Source organism: Miscanthus floridulus, chromosome 14 (assembly GCF_019320115.1).
Source record: "Miscanthus floridulus cultivar M001 chromosome 14, ASM1932011v1, whole genome shotgun sequence".
Classification (NCBI taxonomy): domain Eukaryota; kingdom Viridiplantae; phylum Streptophyta; class Magnoliopsida; order Poales; family Poaceae; genus Miscanthus; species Miscanthus floridulus.
The window spans coordinates 52288686-52308012 of record NC_089593.1 but is presented as its reverse complement, the minus strand read 5'-3'; the positions used below and the strand labels follow the sequence as shown (position 1 = coordinate 52308012).

Below are 19327 nucleotides of genomic sequence, written 5' to 3'. Positions count from 1 at the left end.
TTCTTCCTTTTGGCAGAACGATTGGAGGTGCCTGCGTCAACGCCCTCGTCCCACCTTGCCTTGCCCTTGAGGCCATCGAAGATGGCTCCGACCGCTTCTTCTCCAGAGGCATGGCTGGTGGTGATGTCCAGGAGTTCCTTGGTGGTTCGTGGGCCCTTGCGTCCCAGCTTATGAACTAAAGACTCATAGGTAGTCTCGGATAGGAAAACTCCTATAACGTCGGCGTCGGCGACGTTAGAAAGCTCATTGCACTACCAGAAGAAGCGCCGAATGTACCCATGGAGGGTCTCACTGGTCTTCTATCGGCAGTTCTTGTGGTCCCATGGGTTCCTAGGGCGCTTATACGTGCCCTAGAAGTTCCCCATAAAGATCTCCATCAGATCCCCCCAACTCTGGATCGTGTTGGACGGTAGGTGTTCCAACCACGCTCGTGCCGAATCAGCTAAGAATAGTGGAAGGTTGCGGATAATGAAGTCATCATTATTCGCATCACTAGCTTGGCAGGCAAGCCGATAGTCTTTGAGCCATAATCCGGGGTTTGTTTCCCCAGAGTACTTTGAGATATTGGTTGGTGGCCGGTACCTTGGTGGGAAGGTAGTGTTGAGGATGTGCTGGCCAAAGTCCTGAGGGCCCGATAGGCCGGGGCTTAGGCTTCGGTCCTCACCGTAGTCGTAGCGTCTGCCACAACGAGGATGATAGCCATAGCGGGCTCCTTCTCTTGGTTGTTGTTGGTACGTCTGCGGGCGTCAAGGGTGCAGCGTGCATCACGGTTGTGGACAAGACGCTGATGTACCAAGACCGCGGTGCGTTGCCTATTGCCCTATGATGCCTGGTGGACTGATGCATCCCTGGCAGGGCATGTCGAGGGCATGCACTGGCTAGAGTCGAGATCGCGTCATCGAGACTACGAGCTCTCAGCCTACTACGTCGCTGCACGCTCGAGTAGCGTGCAAATCTCATGGTGGGCCCAACGGTCCTCGGGCGTCGTGGCTTCTAGAAGGCCATGGAGCAGGGCCGCTGCAGCGGCGATGTTCTGACTTGCCCGAGCGAAGCAAGGAAGGGCTTCATCATCAGCAATGATCCTCCAATTCATGTCGCGGGCCATGGCGCATGCGCGCCCACCATCTCTGTGGTGCTCGATCTCCCGATCAAGCTTCGTGCATTCCTACTCGAGCTGGAGTCACGCATCCTCGATCTCTCGCTATTTGGATTTCAGCTGCTCCACCCTCATGCATGGTGGGGTCATTGTCTCCCCCTCGACCTTGTCACCGAGGTTGTCCACCAGGGTAGACTCCTCTTCAAGAATGCTTTCGATGTGTCCCTCGGGGGTACCTTCCATGAAGCATTCTCGGGAGGGGTGATGGCTCCCCCTGCTAGAGTCAGAGTCAGGGGGCGACCCTGGCTCCTCTGCGAGGAGGCTACAGAGAGATTCTGTGACTTGTTCGATCACCCCCATGAACTCATTGTTCATGGAGAATGGGATCATGTGCTGTGCCACAAGGTGGCTAGCGGTCGTCGTGGCGTTGCGGAGACCGAACAGAAGCACTATCGGGGCACTCCATGCGGGATGTTCTAGAGAGAGGGTGAGGTAGCATAGATACTCCTTGGACAGCTAGGGTCCTAGGGAGACACCGCGCTGGTGCTCAAGCCTCCCATAGTTGAGGCCGATGGAGGAGAGAGGTTGGATGGCGGCATGAGCCAATGCCAACTCTCCTCCCACCATGATGATGAAGTCTAGGTCACCGAAGCACATGTGTGTGCCCAGGACCTAGCTAATTCCATGGCTAGCCATCCATTGCCAAATATTAATCGTTAGAACGCACAAAGGTCCCCTACCTGACGCACCAACTGTCGGTGTTTCGAATAAGCACCAACTAGTAAATTTGTATTTGTTGCGTGTTGGGCCCATATGGTATGCTAAAAGACACAATGTTTATACTAGTTCAGGTAGAATATCCCTATGTCCAATTTGCTGCTGTTGCTTGTGTTATTAGCACTGAAAGGTTCGTAGTAGGGGGTACAAACGGTTGAGAGAGGGACAGGTCCCAATTCCCTGATGGAAAGGTTGAAAGGATGCTAAGAGCTTGGTTGCTGCTTAGCTATGTGTTATGTGGTGCGTGGTGTGTTGAATCGATTCGTCTCTTTTGGAGGATGCCCTGCCCTCCCTTGTATAGATCAAGGGGGAGCAGGGATTACAGATGGGAGAAAGAGGAAAACCAGAGGTAGAGAAAGTCCTTCGAAGGTGTCGGGTCTTCCTTCTCCTTTGATCCTACCCTACTAACATGGAAGATAGTGCTAGGGATGGCACGCTCGCTGATCCTTATAGGGCCATGCTCTGGCTTCATTCGACAAGTGGTCATGTCCCATCCCACTCCAGTGGGCGACGCGACACACCAGGGTGCCAAGCCGTGACCCTATGGGGAGCAGACGGCGTAGAGGCCCCACGTTGTTACTGTAGATGACATGAGTTTCCTCTTGGACCATAGCGGTTGTCATATGTTTTTGTCAGGATTCATGTCCAAGGGCAAATGTCGGTGCCGATAACACTGTAGGACAAATGTCAGCGCCCATAATACTGTTTGGGCTTTGACATGCCTGGAAGGGCTTAAAGCGCATGTCTAGTCATATCTTGATGGTACCTTCCTACAGGCATGCATGGTATGGTCCTCAGTATTGCAGTTGACTTGAGTGCCTTGCCTTATCTGCACGTGTAGTTATGAAGGAGCAGCGCACAGACGTCGGGTGAGGCGAAGCCTGCTCTTAGACATCGGGCAAGGCGGAGCCTACCCCTAGACGTTGGGCGAGGCAGAGCCTTCCCCCGATCGTCGGGTGAGGCAGAGCCTACCCTCGGACGTCGAGTGAGGCGGAGCCTAGCCCCTAGATGTCGGGCAAGGCAGAGCCTGCCCTCGGACATTGGGCAAGGCAAAGCCTACCCTCAGACATCGGGCGAGGTAGAGCTAGCCCTCAGTCGTCGAGCGAGGCGGAGCCTGCCCTTAGATATCGGGTGAGGTGAAGCTAGCCCTCGGTCGTCAGGCGAGGCGGAGTCTGCCCTTGGACGTCAGGCGAGGCGGAGCCAATCTTCAGTCGTTTGGGCAAGAAGTGTAGTTGTATTCTCCCCTATTTAGAACCATCAACGTTTGACGGTTATTAACTCCTCCTCTTTGGGTACCCTAGTATTAGGTCCCCGACACTTGTCACATAAGCTAGTGCAATACATGGGTTCCATGGGCTACAACTTATGGAGTGCCACAGTGGGGATATAGTAATGCAGTGGTCAATCCTCCAAGAACAGTAGACATGCCGAATGGAAATATTCTAGATTATCAAGCTGGTCATTCTTCTATTCATGGGCAACTACCTCATTTCTACCAGGATCCTTTGCATAGTAGGCAAGCACCTCAAATACAAGTACCTCATTGAAAGCCCTAGTTTGGTTTTGGCTAATTGATGAAACCTAGTTGGACTAATCCTTGCATCTAAGTGTGTGACTAGATAGGATGGTCTAATCCAAATGAAGGAGCTAGGTGGCACTCATGGATGGAGATGGCCACATAAAATGAACACCATGGTGATGGTGTGAGCACATGTGATGATCAAGCTCCAGGACTTGGAAAAGAAGAAAGAGAAAAACAAAATGGGCTCAAGGCAAATGTGATATTCAATAGGGCCCTTTTGTTTTTGATGATCAAGACACTATAGAAAGTGTGATCACATTTAGGATAGATGGTCATACTATTAAGAGGGGAGCTTTTATCGAACAACTTGATCATCTAGTGCCAATAGGTGTTTGGAAAACTTGCATATGCATTTTAGGCCTAGTGCACAATCAATGAGAAAGTGATTAACCTTTGAAAATGATTGTGAAAATGCTAACACACTTGCACGTGATGGTGAAACACTTAAAGTGTTAGCACATTTGCAAAGGTGGTGAAAAAGGTGAAGAAAATTAAATGAGGCGTTGTCGGGCTTGGGGTGCTGCCACGGGGGCATCGCCATGCTCTATCCGGTGCACTACCACCCCTATGGCGGTGACCAGCTGAGAAGGCCAAGAGGGAGGTGCGCTGGTGAGGGCACCGCCATCTTGTCTGATGGCACCGCCACCCCTAGCGTGGTGCCCACCTGGACTCGGCCGAGCAGCAGTAGAGTGAGCGCGAGCACTGGTGCGCCTGGTGTACACTGCCATGGTAAGGGCGGTGCACCTCCTAGTCATAGCCATAATAATCCAAAGAGTGGGGGAAACCAGCCTGGTCACCGCCACGGGCACTGGCGTTATTTTCTAGAGACTTGTGTTTTGGGGGGTTGGTTGGGTGGTCACTGCCACCGCCACCCTGGCCGGTGACCATGGCTAGTCAAACTAGCTGTTGAATTCTATCGTTGGGGGGCACCACCAACCCTAGGGTGGTGCCACCACCACCATGTCCGGTGACCTCATAGAGGCTGGCTCCAAAGGGTAACGGCTCTATTTGCTTGTTGGCTTATAAATAGAGGGTGTGGTTGGCTGAAAGCTCTAGTTTGGTTTTAGTGAATTGATGAAACCCTAAGTGCTAACCTAGTTTATCAAAGTGATTATGAGATAGGTAACACTATTCCAAGTGATGAAGCAACAATGAAGATCATGATGATGGTGATGCCATGGTAATGATCAAGTGCTAGGACTTGGAAAAGAAGAAAGAGAAAAACAAAAAGCTCAAGGCAATGGTAAAATTGATAGGAGCTTTTTGGTTTAGTGATTGAGACACTTAGCAAGTGTGATCACATTTAGGATCAATAGCCGTACTATTAAGAGGGGTGAAACTTAGATCAAAATGTGGTTATAAAAGTGCCACTAGATGCTCTAACTCATTGTATATGCATTTAGGATCTAGTGGAGTGCTAACACCCTTGAAAATGTTTGTGAAAATATTCTAACACATATGCACGAAGTGTTACACTTGGTGGTTGGCACATTTGATCAAGGGTGGTGAAGTTTGGGGTCAAAAGGAGCTATTTCGTATTGACCAAACTCTGCCTTAGGCAGTGATCAGACTCTGACCCTACGTCCGATTAGTGGTGCGCAGTGAAGGCCGCCCTCGGTCCTTTGACCGGACACTAAGAAGAAATAGGACCAGACATGCTGGGGTGCGTCCAGTTAGGCTATGATGTACGCTGATGCAAACATCAGAACAAGCCAGTGAGGACCGAACCCTGTGCCATGTCTGGTCACCTGTGATCGGATGCGTCCGGTCGCAATTTTACCTCTCTGGGAGCTCTCTGGAAACGATCGGACTATGACGCGTGGTGCGTCCGGTCAATTGAATAGGAGCATCCGATTGATGGTCAGTGAGCACATGCGAGTGAGCCATTGTATGCCAACGGATAGTTTCAAATGGCTAGGACACGTGGCGGTCAGGCTGCGACCGGACGCAGCGACTAGACGCATCCGGTGCACACGACCTACGCATCTGGTCATCCCGCAGTCAGCCCAATAATTGATCCAATGGCTCTATTGTTTGGGAGGTGTCTATAAATATTGTTTGGCCTGCTCTAGCTCACTCTCTTGGCCATTTGCATTGACATAGCAACCTTGTGAGCTTAGCCAAAGCCCTCTCACTCATCTCCATCATTGATTCATCATCTTTGTGAGATTGGGAGTGAATTCAGGTGCATTGCTTGAGTGTTTGCATCTAGAGGCACTTGGTGTTCGTGTTTCACTATGGGATTCGCTCGTTACTCTTGGTGGTTGCTGCCACCTAGATGGCTTGGAGCAACGAGGATCATCGAGCGGAGGTTGGTGATTGTCTCCGGCTCCGATCATGGTGATTGTGAGGGGTTCTTGACCTTTCCCCGGCGGAGAGCCAAAAGATACTCTAGTGGATTGTTCATGGCTTGTGTGATCCTTATCTTGTGTTGGTTGTGCGGCACCAAATTGAGGGTTTGGCATGTGATGCCAATTAGCACGTGAACCTCCAAGTGAGTGAATCGCCACAATGAGGACTAGCTTGCCGGAAAGCAAGTGAACCTCGGTAAAAAATCATTGTGTCATCATTTGATTCTAAGGTGATTGGTCTTCGTTGGTATTCATGCTTATGATTGATTGGTTCATTCCTCAACTCGGCGGTATAAACATCTTGCTCTCTCTCTCTTTACATTACCGCAAACTAGTTGTCAAGCTCTTTAGCGTAGCTAGTCGTGAGAGCTTGTTAGTTTGGTTAGTGTGGCTCTTTAGTTAGCCTTTGAGAGCACACTAACTTAGTGTAGTGGCATAGCCATTGTGTGGATAGAGACTATAGAAACTAGAATTGTGGTAGGTGGCTTGCATTTTTTGTAGGCCAGCGCAACACTCACTTTGCCTCATATTTGTCTAACCGGATTGCTAAGTGTTGTTGTAGAAATTTCTAATAGGCTATTCACCCCCTCTAGCCATTAGGACCTTTCACCGGCCTTGGCCACTCTCTTGGCACTTCTAATAGCTGCATACACCCTTTGAGAGCATAGCACACCACTCCACTCACTTGCACACTTGATTTCATCATCTTGAGTGAGATTGGAGAGCCTCTAGTGCATTGCTTAGTGTTCTAGCATCTTGTGGCACTAGTTGGACGATTTGGGCTGGTGGAGATCTTGTTACTCTTGGTGTTTGCCAACACCTAGACAGCCTGGTGATTAGTGGATCATCGAGCGGAGGAAGGTGATTGTCTCCGGCTCCGATCATTATGCCTTCCCTAGTGGAGCGCCAAAGGCAACTCTAGTGGATTGTGCGTGGCTTGTGGATCCTCATCTTGTATTGGTTGTGCGGCACCCGGTTGCGTGTTAGGCGTGTGATGCCTATTAGCGCGTGAACCTCCAAGTGAGTGAATCATCACAACGGGGACTAGCTTGTAGGCAAGCAAGTAAACCTCGAAGGAAAAATTGATCGTCATAATTGTCTCCTTGGTATTCTTTGGTATTCATTGATTGATCACTTGCCATGGTGATATATCACTTATACCACTCTCTTACTTTACTTTGTGTATTTACTTGTGTAGAGCTTGTGGTAGTTGTAGTTCTCTTGCTAGCCTGTTCTCCTAGGTATAAATTAGTGACTTAGCCTTTGTGTGATATACTAGAGATCATAGAGAATAGAATTGGGTAGGTGGCTTGCAACACAAGTGTAGTGCTAGCGCAAAATTCGCTTCGCCATCTTATTTACTAATCACTTGTCTTAGTGTTCTTGTAGAAATTTTTAATAGACTATTTATCCCCCTCTAGCCATTAGGACCTTTCACTCATCAACAGTTCATCGGTAACAATGTGATGCATGGTTTAAGTCCTTCTGTTGCAGGCCTTCCTTTCGATCCAAGAATGTTGGCTCTCCCATTCCATGCTGAGCATACTTCTAGGCATCCGTTGCATCCACCTACACTACCCAAAGATAATGGAAGACAACTTTTCAAGAAGGAATTGAAGAAACACGTCATCATCCAGTTTCCTTGGGATCCCGGAGGTTCCATCTTTCTCCATCAGTTTGGGGGTAGAACGGATCTTAAGGAGAGGGGAATGTTAGGGACAAGCATTGGTTGGGCCGACGCATGGGCCCTTGGCCTTGAGCCTAGCCTAGACTTCGCTGGAGGAGTACAAAGGGAAGGAGGCAAGGAAAGAATTGGCATCAAACAATTATCAGAAAACATATTACCTCTCCCTAGTTACTGTTCTTCTTCCCCAACTCTCTCTATCTCTCTTGTACACAGATTTCCTACTTCCAGGCCTTCTAAATCCTTCTAGTACCTTCCTCTAGCATCTTATTCCCCTGCTTGCTAGCATCTTCTAGTTCTGATTCCCCTGCTTGCTGATTCTAGACCTCCCTCCCCCTAAGGTCTTGTATCCTGCTACCTCTAAATCAAGTTGTCAGTGAACCAATCGAGTGTGGTTGCTAACATTTTGTAGATATTTTATTATTATCATTATATGCATGACAATATTCTATATAGATTCTGTCTCCTTTGGTGAAAATCATATTGATGTATTGTTATTCTACTATCAGGGGCAGCACTGCTGGAGAATGTATTTCTAATGAATCTGATGGCAATAACTTTTCTGATAAGATGGAGGTAAGAAACAGTATAAGTAAAATACCATGGTGGAGACTTGACAGAAACATGGCCTATTAGCTCAATTTCTAAAACTTTTATATTTCACATGTGGAACTGTTTACTAATGTGCATTGAACTAGGATGAATCAAATGTTGACAACTTCTCTATGGCGGGTATAGCAGAACAAGGCAGCCTTGTGGACGTGAATGACACCAGAAGTACCAAGGTATAGACTTCAAAGAAATTGTTTTCACTCTTTTATGTTTCTCTTGTGGAACTTGTTATGTACACTAATTCAATCGAGATGAATCTGATTACAAGATCGGTTCTGAGATGGAAGGGGTAATGACACAAAAGTAGACTTTCTGGCAAAGGCTACTCTAGTTCCTGACTCCTCCCCTACCACCAACCCCACATCATTGCCTACTCCAGGCATGGCGGCCACCCCTTTGGCTAGGCTCTCCCCTAGGCCAGCCCTTCCTTCCCTGGTGTCGGGAACCTCCCCTCATCTTGTTGGTCATTCAGCATACATGTTTGGCGCGGCTCCTAGAAAGTCCAAGGCCCAGCGGTGGCTGGATCGTTTGCCATCTTCAATGAACTCCAGCGTCTCCTACATATCCTTCAAGGAAGCTCTAATCAAGGGTCCTTCTCCAGCAATAGCCCAATGTCGCTCTGGGGACTCTGTTTCTTAGGTGACATCACCGGCCACATCTCTAGAGAAGCCTTCTCCTCATGTCGTGCAGGCCCCGTCGCTGGAGGCGCTCCCGCCTCGCGTTGTGAGGGCCTGGTCGTAGGAGGTTCCATCTAGGGGCGCTTGTCGTGGACCTAACATAGAAGGGTGGTGCATGGTGGAGTGTCGATGTTCTTGTCGCAAATGTCCGCAAGCCACTCATCGGCCTCATCAAATGGTCCCTTCGGACCTCTGAGGCAGGTGCTTCAATTGCTTCTCATCGGAGCACCAGGCAGATGGATGCCAATGGCCACCAAGGTGCTTCCACTATCAGGCGCTAGGCCACCGTTCTTACATCTTCCACTAGCGACCCTCAGTTCTGTGCCCTGAACCAGCCCTGGTTTAGAGGAAGGTCTTGCGGTCGGTGAGTTCCCTAGAGGCAGCAGCTATTGTCCCTGTGAGTTCCATGGTGACCATCTAAGAGGCTAGAGCTGCTTCAGTTGCAACTAGAAGGCAATGACCGCGCCGAAGCCATGGGTGGCCTGTGGAGAATGGGACTGGACAATAGCCATCCATCATGTCAGATGACTCCCCCAGCGAGGAGGTTGCTGGAGAAAATTCCCATGCTGTAACTAGTGATGAGGAGCATGCCTCGGTGTTACGAGCTCGATGGATCATTGATCGCGCAGTCTCTATGGTGCAACGGGAGGAGGATCTCTCACGTGCCCTGGTGGTGACTGTGTTCGGAAATTCACTGGATGAGTCACCGAATTCTATCAAGGCCATAATTGTCCAGCATTTTGGGTTTGAAGATGGGGAGTTCATCTTTCATCGTTTTAGCGTAGCTAGCTTCTTGTTGATTACGTCCAATGCTAAGATGGCCGCACGAGTTTACAATGGAGGGAGGTTGATCATCTCTCAAGCTCATCACCTACACATCATGCATTGGTCCCGCTTCCTCCACTCCTCTACGGCGGCGCTTCCTGTTCTGGTCGAAGTTGAACTCTGTGGTATCCCTGCTCACGCATGGGATCTAGAGATGGCTAAATAGTTACTCAACAATTTCTGTTGGGTAGATGGAATGCATCCAGATACGGTGGATCGGTGGGACGTGTTTCGGGTAATGGCGTGGTGTTCTTCGTTGAGCCATGTCCCCACAGGCATAGAGTTGGAAATCTTGGAACCTATAGTGGTTGGAGCTAGTGATCAGGACAGGATGCGGAGCCTCATCTATCAGGTGGAGGTTTCATGCTCAGACCCTGATTGGAACCCATCGGCTGATGCCCCCCCACCCCCGCCTCTGGCTGACCACCAAGGTGGTCACCATCGTAGGCGCTGGCAGTGGTGGCGAGGCTCGCTGGTGGAGCATCTAGGGTAGACAACATCCGGAAGTCCCTCAACGGCGCAAACCCCTGTGCATTCAAGGTTGGGGCCTGCTCGCTCCTCATGCGGCATGAATCCAAACGACAGGATTGAGGGTCCACCACCCGAAGAGGCCACCCAGGAGGAAGGGACGGTTGAGGCACCCGAGGGGGCCATGGGAGACATGTGTGTGGAGTTTATGGCATGTGCGACCTCCTAGGTGGCTGCCAACATGGCACCCAAGGGGACCCTAGAGGATGCACATGTGGAATTAATGGCGTGTGTAGTCTCTCAGGTGGCCGCCAACATGGCACCCAAAGAAGCTCTAGAAGAAGTGAGTGAGGAGTTTATGGCGCATGCAACCAGCATGGCACCCAAGGGGACCCTAGAAGTTGTGCATGTGGAGTTATTGGCGCATGCAGCCTCACATGTGGCTGCCAAGCATGGTCCTAGGTGGAATTAATGTGAAGGTCCATGAAGATGAAAGGGCTGATGAAGATGAAGGTGCCCAGGAAAACTAAGAGAACGTGGCTGACTCTCTGATGGATGGGCCTCACCACCTGGGCCTACCTTGGAGTAGAGTGGGATTCTAGTTGGGCCACTGCTGTCTGGTGGGCCGAGGTCTGGTGGGCCTACTTCAGAACAGAATGGGCTAAAGCCTCTCTCACACAAGGAAGACTCTCGATCCATCAACGACCCAGTGTTAGAATGCTTCAAGGATGATGCTCCACCACCGCTGCAACCTGCTCCCGCTGATAGAGACGTCAAGTCACATAGGCTACAAGCTTACCGACGCCCATGGCTCCCCCCACCTGTGGCGCGGCCTCTCTAGATGATGGGCCGACCACCCCGATGGCGCATGGTTCTCTCTCAATGCGCTTCCCATCGGTGGTAGATCTTAGGATGAGGAGCATTTCTATACCCACCGTCGGTGGCTCCGAAGTGGGGGACTTGGAGCGCCCAGTGGCTCCTCCTGCTCCATCTCTGACACAAGATGATGCCCCGGCCACACCATGCCTCTAGGTTTGTGAAGCTTCACCTGCCCCCTTAAGGGTTTATTCTTGGCAGCGGCGTAGAGCCAAATCAGGGGAAGCGTATACAACAGATGCCAATTCTCAGGGAGTCAGGACGCAATCACCAATCTAGAAGCTCAAAAAGGTGTGCAAGACAATTAATTCGCTTCTTCCTCAGCCAGCGATTCAGAAGCGCCGGAGGAAGTTACCACCGCCAGGATCTCTGCCTCGACGCAGCCGACGGGTCGCTAGTGCAGGACCATGCTCACCAGGGCCTTTGGTAACAGAGGCTCAGAAGAGGGTGATGAGGCAACTAGGCTTTAGTGAAAGGGAAGTCATTGAGCCAGAAGCGCAAGATAGATATTGCAAGCTTTACAATCCTTTGCTATCTAATTCCCATGTATCAACCATTGCTGCCATCTTTGGCTAGACTATTGGGGATGGGGAGCAGGTGCAGTCCATTGATGTCCTGTGAGACTCTGGTCCTATCTCAAGTCGATTGTAATCCGTTGAAATGAATCCTACTACTATAATGATATGGAATGCACGAGGCCTAAATCAGAAGGATCGCTGGAATTCTATGAGAGAGGCAATTTTTTCAGTAATGCTGATATTGTGTGTTTGCAAGAATCTAAGGTCGCCAATATGTCTCAACATATGTTCCTCTCAGTCTTTGGCATAGCTTATGACAAATTCATAGCTCTCCCGACCGATGGCACCAGAGGAGGGGTTCTGATTGCATGGAAAAGTAATGCTTGTCAGGCATTGGCTTCTAGGGTGGACACATACTCAACTTCTATTTTGTTCTCAGAACAGGAAGGTCACAATTGGTGGTTCACTAGCGTATATGGCCCATAGGGTGATGATGAGAAGGTGCTATTTCTACAAGAACTTAGGAATATCCGAGCACTTTGCAATGGACCTTGGCTTGTGGCAGGGGATTTCAACCTGATTTACCAAGCTACCAACAAGAATAATACAAACTTGGATACGACTATGATGGGGAGATTCAGGCGCTTCTTGGATGAGGTTGAGGTAAAATAGATACTGCTTATGGGTCATAAATACACTTGATTGAATGAGAGAAGGTCTCCTACTCTGGTTAGATTGGACTATGCTTTCTGTTGTTTGGGCTGGGAAAGTATCTTCCTAGATTTAGTCCTGCAGAGTTCAACAGCCAGAGTTTCTGATCATTGCCCACTAATTCTTGGCTTGAAGGTAAGCACCAGTGGAAAGCGGTGCTTCCACTTTGAAACTTTCTGGACCAAAGTCCCGGGTTTCTTGGATGATATCAAGCAAAAACTAGGAGGCCCCTGTACAGTCTAATTGTGCCATTGAGCGTCTTTTCCTGAAGCTGCAGCACCTCAGTAAGGGTCTCCAAAAGTGGGGACAGTGGAAGATAGGGAATATTAAAGTCCAGCTTGGAATGGCTAAGGAGGTCCTCCACCGTTTGGAAATTGAGAGGGACTCTAGGGACCTATCGGATGGGGAGGAATGGCTACGTAAGAAACTAAAGCTTCACTGTCTTGGTTTGGCCTCACTAGAATGGACCATTGCCAGACTATGTTCCAGAATATTGTACCTCTGGGAGGGGGATGCTAATACTGCTTTTTTCCATCAACACGCTAGATTCAGGAAAAAGAAGAATTACATCCCAAAGCTGCATGTTGGGGAACAGGTGGTTGTATCACAGAAGGATAAACAGGATGCAGTGTTGGATTTCTATGAAGGCATTCTTGGAAGTGCAGTTGAGAGGGAATATACAATAAATCTGGATGAAATTGGCATTTAGCAGCATGATTTGTTAAGTATGGATGTGCAATTCTCTGAAGAAGTATGGGCTACCATAAAGGATTTGCCATTCGACAAGGCCTCTGGGCTTGATGGGTTTACTGGGTGCTTTTACAGAACATGCTGGAGTGTTATCAAAGGCGATTTGTTGATGGCCTTGGATGCTATTCACTGTGGCCATGTCATTAAGTTCAGACTGCTCAACTCAGCTTCATTACACTGCTGCCTAAGAAGATAGATGCACTAGAGGTGAAGGATTTTTGGCCTATTAGCCTAATTCATAGCTTTGCTAAGTTGGTCACCAAGATCTTGGCAAATCGACTGGATCCATTTCTCCCCTCTCTGATTTCTACAAATCAAAGTGCTTTCATCAGAGGCAGGAACATCCATGATAATTTTCTGCTTGTACAACAGATGGTGAAATCCCTGCATAGGAAAAGGAAGCTCGTATCATGCTCAAACTGGACATATCTAAGGCTTTCGATTCTGTCTCCTGGTCGTTTCTATTGGAAATCCTTCGCCATGTGGGTTTTGGAAAGCGATGGTGTAATCTGATTTGCCTGATCCTATCCACATCATCCACACAGATTCTAGTGAATGGAGAACCAGGGGAATTCATAGTTCACCGTCGAAGCCTTAGATAAGGGGATCCTCTCTCCCCCATGTTGTTCCTGTTGGTAATGAATGTTCTGAATTCAATGGTTGAGTATGCATCCAGGGAGGCACTGCTTCAACCTCTAGCCATTCAGCAGGCCTGGCATCGAGTCTCTTTCTATGCTGATGACGCTATTATTTTCTTGAGACCTAACTGTTTAGATCTTAACACAGTCTGCCACCTCCTTGACCTGTTTGGACATGCCTCAAGACTCAGAACCAATTTATCAAAAAGCTCAGTGTCTCCTATCAACTGTACTGATGAAGAGCTGGTTCTCATGGCTAAGGTTCTCTCCTGTTCTATCAAGGCATTCCCCTGTACCTACCTTGGTCTTCCACTCACAATTGGCAAACCGACCAAAGAAGTATTGTTGCCTTTTGTGGTTAAGGTGGCTGATTATCTTCCAGGATGGAAAGCTTCCCTGTTAAACAAAGTCGGGCGATTGGTACTGGTAAAAGTGGTTTTAACCGCTGCTCTTATTATCATATGACAGCCATGGATCTTCCAAAATGGGTTTTCAAGGCTATAGACAAAAAAAGAAGGGGCTTCTTGTGGAAAGGACAGGAATAGGCCAATGGTGGTAATTGCTTGGTAGCATGGGAAAAGGTGCAGAGGCCTCTGGAATATGGAGGACTTGGAATTATTAACCTGGAACTGCTTGGTTGCGCATTAAGGGCCTACTGGCTTTGGGCACAAAAGATAGACCCTTCGAGGCCATGGGCTGGTCTTCCAGTACAAATTTTTAGAAACACTCAGGGCCTTTTTAATGTTGCTGTGGATGCAATAGTTAGTAATGGGAAGAAAATCTTGTTCTGGACAGATCGCTGGCTGGATGGTCATACTTTGGATGAAATTGCTCCCAATCTGTTCAACACGGTCCCTAAAAGATTGACCAAAAGAAGGACGGTTGCTCAAGCGCTTCAAAATAATCGCTGGGTGGGTGACATCAAGGGAGCGCGTACAGTTCAGGTCATGTATGAGTACCTTCAGATATGGGATATTGTGGGGAATGTTGTCTTGCAACCATATACTCCAGATCAATACAAATGGAAGTTAAGTCAATCGGGGTCCTATAACAGTAAATCGGCATATGCTGCCTTCTTTGAGGGTTCTGTCAGAATTGGGCCTTGGAGGAGGATTTGGAAAAGCCGGGCTCCTCCGCGTTGCAAATTCTTCATTTGGTTAGTGTTTCACAACAAGTGTTGGACCGCTGATCGCCTGGCTAAGCGAGGTCTGCCTCATCCGGGGGCTTGCCCCCTTTGTGGCCAAGCTCCGGAGACAATCCACCACTTACTGGTTGGCTATGTGTTCTCTCGCCAGGTTTGGGTGCTAATCTTCCAATGCTTGGATCTGATACACCTAGCTCCTGAATCTCCCGAGACCCACTTCTTTGGATGGTGGAGGAAAACATTCTTGGATGTACCAAAAGAGATGCGTAAGGGCCTTAATTCTCTGATAATCCTGGTCCCTTGGGAGATTTGGAAACACAGGAATGATTGTGTGTTTGAAAAGGTCAGGCCGAACACTCAGGAGGTTCTTGGGGCTATAAACACTGAGGGCTGCCTATGGTTCATGGCTGGGGCTTCCAAGCTCCAAGAGCTAGTGCTCTCTGTTTGGTCACCTCTTCCCGATTCTGGCGCAGCCTGAGTATAATGGCTACTGAGGTGTTGGTGTGTGTTTTGTAACTGGGTAGGGGCTACCCAAACCTGTTTTTTCTTCTACCTTAATAAAACGACGCACAGCTCTCCTGCGTAGTTTGAGAAAAAAAAAGATGACACAGTGGGAAGGAAAAATGGTGAAGAACCTCTATTTGATAGATCTGCTGAACAGAAGAACCTAGTGCAAACGGACGACAAGCAGGAAAGGGACAATATCAATCAAAATAGAAATGTATTTGGTCTGACAGCCCAATATTTCTGTAGTCTTTATTTCACTTATGGGAACTCCTTACTAATGTGTATTCTCCACTACAAGAACTGCCCTATGAAGGGTCTAGAAAATGAAATTTGCCCTGTGGACACGGATAAGACCAAGCAAAGTACCAAGGTATGGATTTCAAAGAAATTGTCCACTTTTTTCTCTTCTGGGACTTATTACTAACACGCACTCAATCGTTATGTATCTGATGAGTGGGTCGGTTCTTGGATGCTAGAAGTAAAAGAAGACAACGCAGATGGTAGGAGCATTGCTAAAGAATCTACATTTAATGGATCTGCTGACGAGAATTGTTCTGAGAAGAGTCTAGTAGGAATGTATGATGAGTAGGGATGAAAACGGATCGGATACAGACGGATATCACCGATATTATATTTGTTTTCATATTTCTGTCCGGATTCGGATTCGGATTCGAATACGGATAGTGTCAACTATGTCGGATAGGAAACGATTAGATATCGACATCATAAATATGTGATTTGAGTATTCAGATACGAATACGGTATCGGATGTTGGATATCCGGACTCGGATACGGACAGATGTCAGCCCCTCTAAATGGATTCGGTTTCAAATACGGTCAAAAAATATCCGTACCGTTTTCATCCCCCCCCCCCCCCCCCCCCCCCCCCCCCCCCCCCCCCCCCCCCCCCCCCCCCCCCCCCCCCCCCGTCATGTGCGCTTCATTTTATAGAGATACTCGTATTATCTCTTGTTTTATTGAGATTTGAATCTTCACGTTTTGTCTGATTTCTGAAATTTTGACTCCAGCTGAAATTAGATTCTTGCACGTGTGAATTTCATTTTAAGCTGCTGAGCTGAAGTCAGCAAAATAACAAAATATATTGGTAATCTTCTTCTTGGATTTGAAGGCTGATTTAAACATTACTATAATATAATGCCCCCAATAATCTTCCAATGCAACATTACTATTATAACAGCATCCAACCAGATATTTTTTAACAAAACTGCAAGAAACTACTAGTATAGTAAAACCATGCTATCTTATACTTTGGTTTTAGGAAACCGCAACATCCATACAGGACCTAAGCATGTGTTAGTCCTTCTTGAATACTTGTTACTAACCTTTTACTCTCTTCATTCCAAATCATAAGTCATCCTGGTTTTTTAAGATACATAATTTTTACTATATATGTAGACATAACATATATCTAGGTAAAAAACCAAAAACGACTTATAATTTGGAACGGAGGGAGTAATATATAGCTACATGATGAAATGTTTTTCTGATTTACATAATATGGTACGTTGCTTTGAGTGTGTCGACATTGTTTCTTCCCTTATTATTTTTCTTCTTGTTGATCCTTATGTTATATTTATGCTTGCTCTGGATCTTTTGTACCTGGTTTTCACATAACTTTTACCTGATAGCATAATTAGATGTTTTTATTCCAGATCATTTAGCTGGAATGCTTGCTTGGGTTTAAAAATGACCAGGAGGAAGGGTTAATGGCCTGCAAGCAGTGATGTCTAAGGAAGAGGGTTAATGGACCGGCAAGCATTGATGTCTAAAGTCTGTTTAACAGGATCTTGATACCTTTTCGTTTTGTTGGAGAAAACAGTGTTATGATGCTGGTTCTGCTGAACTGTACTTGCCATATTTCCCTGTGATGATCTCGAATTACCCATCTCTTATTATCAAACCGGGAGAGTTTGGCCGCCAACCAGGGTGGCAACGTCGCCCGCAATTCCCTCGTCCGTCGGATCTTCCATCCGATGGCCACCGATGCTTGAAACGGATTTTGCCGGGAGCGGATTCTGGGTCTACTTCTTCTCTTTTCCGTGCTTCCCGTTGCTATTGTCCGGCTTCTACTTCGGAGCCAGCCTACCAAATATATACAGCGGCTTCCGATCCCCGTTCCCAGCTTCTCCCCCTTTCTTCCTCTCCCTTCGTCGCTCCCTCTCGCCCTCGTCCGCTCCCTCCCGCTCTCCCTCTCCGTCCTAGTCACGCTGACGGCCACGGCCGCCGCCACCACCGGCCTACGCCTGCCCGGCGGCGTCTCCCGCACGGCGGATCCGGCTCAGTACGGCCCACCTTGCCGCGGCGGGGGGACCTGCCTTGCCGCTGTGGGCCCTGCTGTTGCAGCCAGCCAAACCCTAACTCCGTCGCTTTTGTGGCCCTGTGAAAGGACCTAGGATGCCGCCTAGAGGGGGGTGAATAGGCGTTTCTGAAAATTAACACCTTTAAATGCGGAAATGATTAGTAAAGGGAGTTTCCAAAATGGAAACTCCAAATAAAGAGTAGTACCACCCCTCACAAGTTAGCCACAGAGTATACAAGGTATGAAGAATATATCTGGAAGCTACAACCCTGCAACACAAAGTTAGAACTACGAATAAATATTTTCAGCACAGAGCTCTAATACCGGACGTGTCCGGTATGCACGGTTTCTGCAGAACAGCCCCGGACTTGCTCCTTTCGATTTCTATCTTCAAACCAAACTGCAGGTACCTACTATAGATATCAATAAACACAGAGAACCTGCACAAGAGCTAGAGCAACACAAATATTGAATGAAATACAAATTGAGACACGATATTTGTTTTACCGAAGTTCGGACTAGTTCGAGTCCTACTCTCTGTTGAGGGGGCTACGGGCGACCCAGCGGAGGTCAGCCCTAGAGGGTACCATGAAGGTCACTCTAGCCGGAGTCTTTTCCAACTCCTTTTCCTCCTTCCACTAGATGATTCCGAGGCGGCGGAATCGACCGTTACAAACTTTACGAGGCACACCACAATCTCTCGGGTGCTCTCCGGCGACGCCTAACCGTCTAGGACCAAAGAGTCCAAGAGTAACAAATGCGAATCATGAGATTGACAATATGCACAAGTGCTCAAGTGGTTGGATTGCTCTCTTTTTGAATTTCACTCAACCCACAATTTGATTTGGCAAATTTGATCAATCACTCACTAAGAGAGGGTTGAGAGAGTTGGCAAGGCGCAAAAAGGTGTGTGTGTATCAGCAGAATCAGCAGCCTCCAAAGGTGGAGGCTTGGGGGTATTTATAGCCCCCTTGGAAAAACTAGCCGTTGCAATACCGGACACGTCCGGTATGCATACTGGACACGTCCAGTATGATTTACACTGCGCCAACGGTAACTAAGTTACAATGAAGTTGTGAGGCGTCGGAACTCCCGATGAATGCTAGAACTCCCGACCCTCGGCAAATTTGAAAACCATGTAACTGAGTTAAAGTATGTGAGGTGTCAGAACTCCCGACACATGCCAGAACTTCCAACCGTCGGAACTCCCGACTCATGTTGGAACTCCCGACCCTTAGCAAATTTGAAAACTAGTCGTTGGCCTCTGGTCATGCATACCGGACACGTCCAGTATGATTACCGGACACGTCCGGTATGACCAGGACAGTGAACCCTCCAAAATAGTTAAAGTGCGAGACGTTGGAACTCCCGACCATTGCCGGAGCTCCCGACCATCGGAACTCCCGACTTACGTCGGAACTCCTGACGTACCAACCCGAGAACAACAATTTTACCACTGCTGGGTAAATACCGGACACGTCCGGTATTGCCAGACCAGCAAAAATAAAGTTAGCTCTTTTGTCGCTCAAATACTCAAAACTCACATGGGTTGGCTTGAGCACTTATGAAACATTATCTATCAACATGATGCATCCCTCTTAATAGTACAACATACCTATTAAACTCAATATATAAAAGGAAAAATGAATTTATACCACTTGAGTTGACCTCTTTTGAATTAATGCCGCCTTTTTCAATCTTCACCAAATAAGGGTGCCAACATGTTGATATTGATCTTTACACTTTAGCATAGCCATCTTGAGCACGTGACTTGATTTCATTCATCAAATT

The 19327-nt window shown here is 48.0% G+C and overlaps 1 pseudogene; it reads left to right on the top strand.

The window, feature by feature from the left end:
- Positions 1-1003: 1003 nt before the first annotated feature.
- The window catches only part of LOC136503437 (pentatricopeptide repeat-containing protein At5g56310-like), a 49479-nt pseudogene continuing 31155 nt past the window's right edge, over positions 1004-19327 (top strand).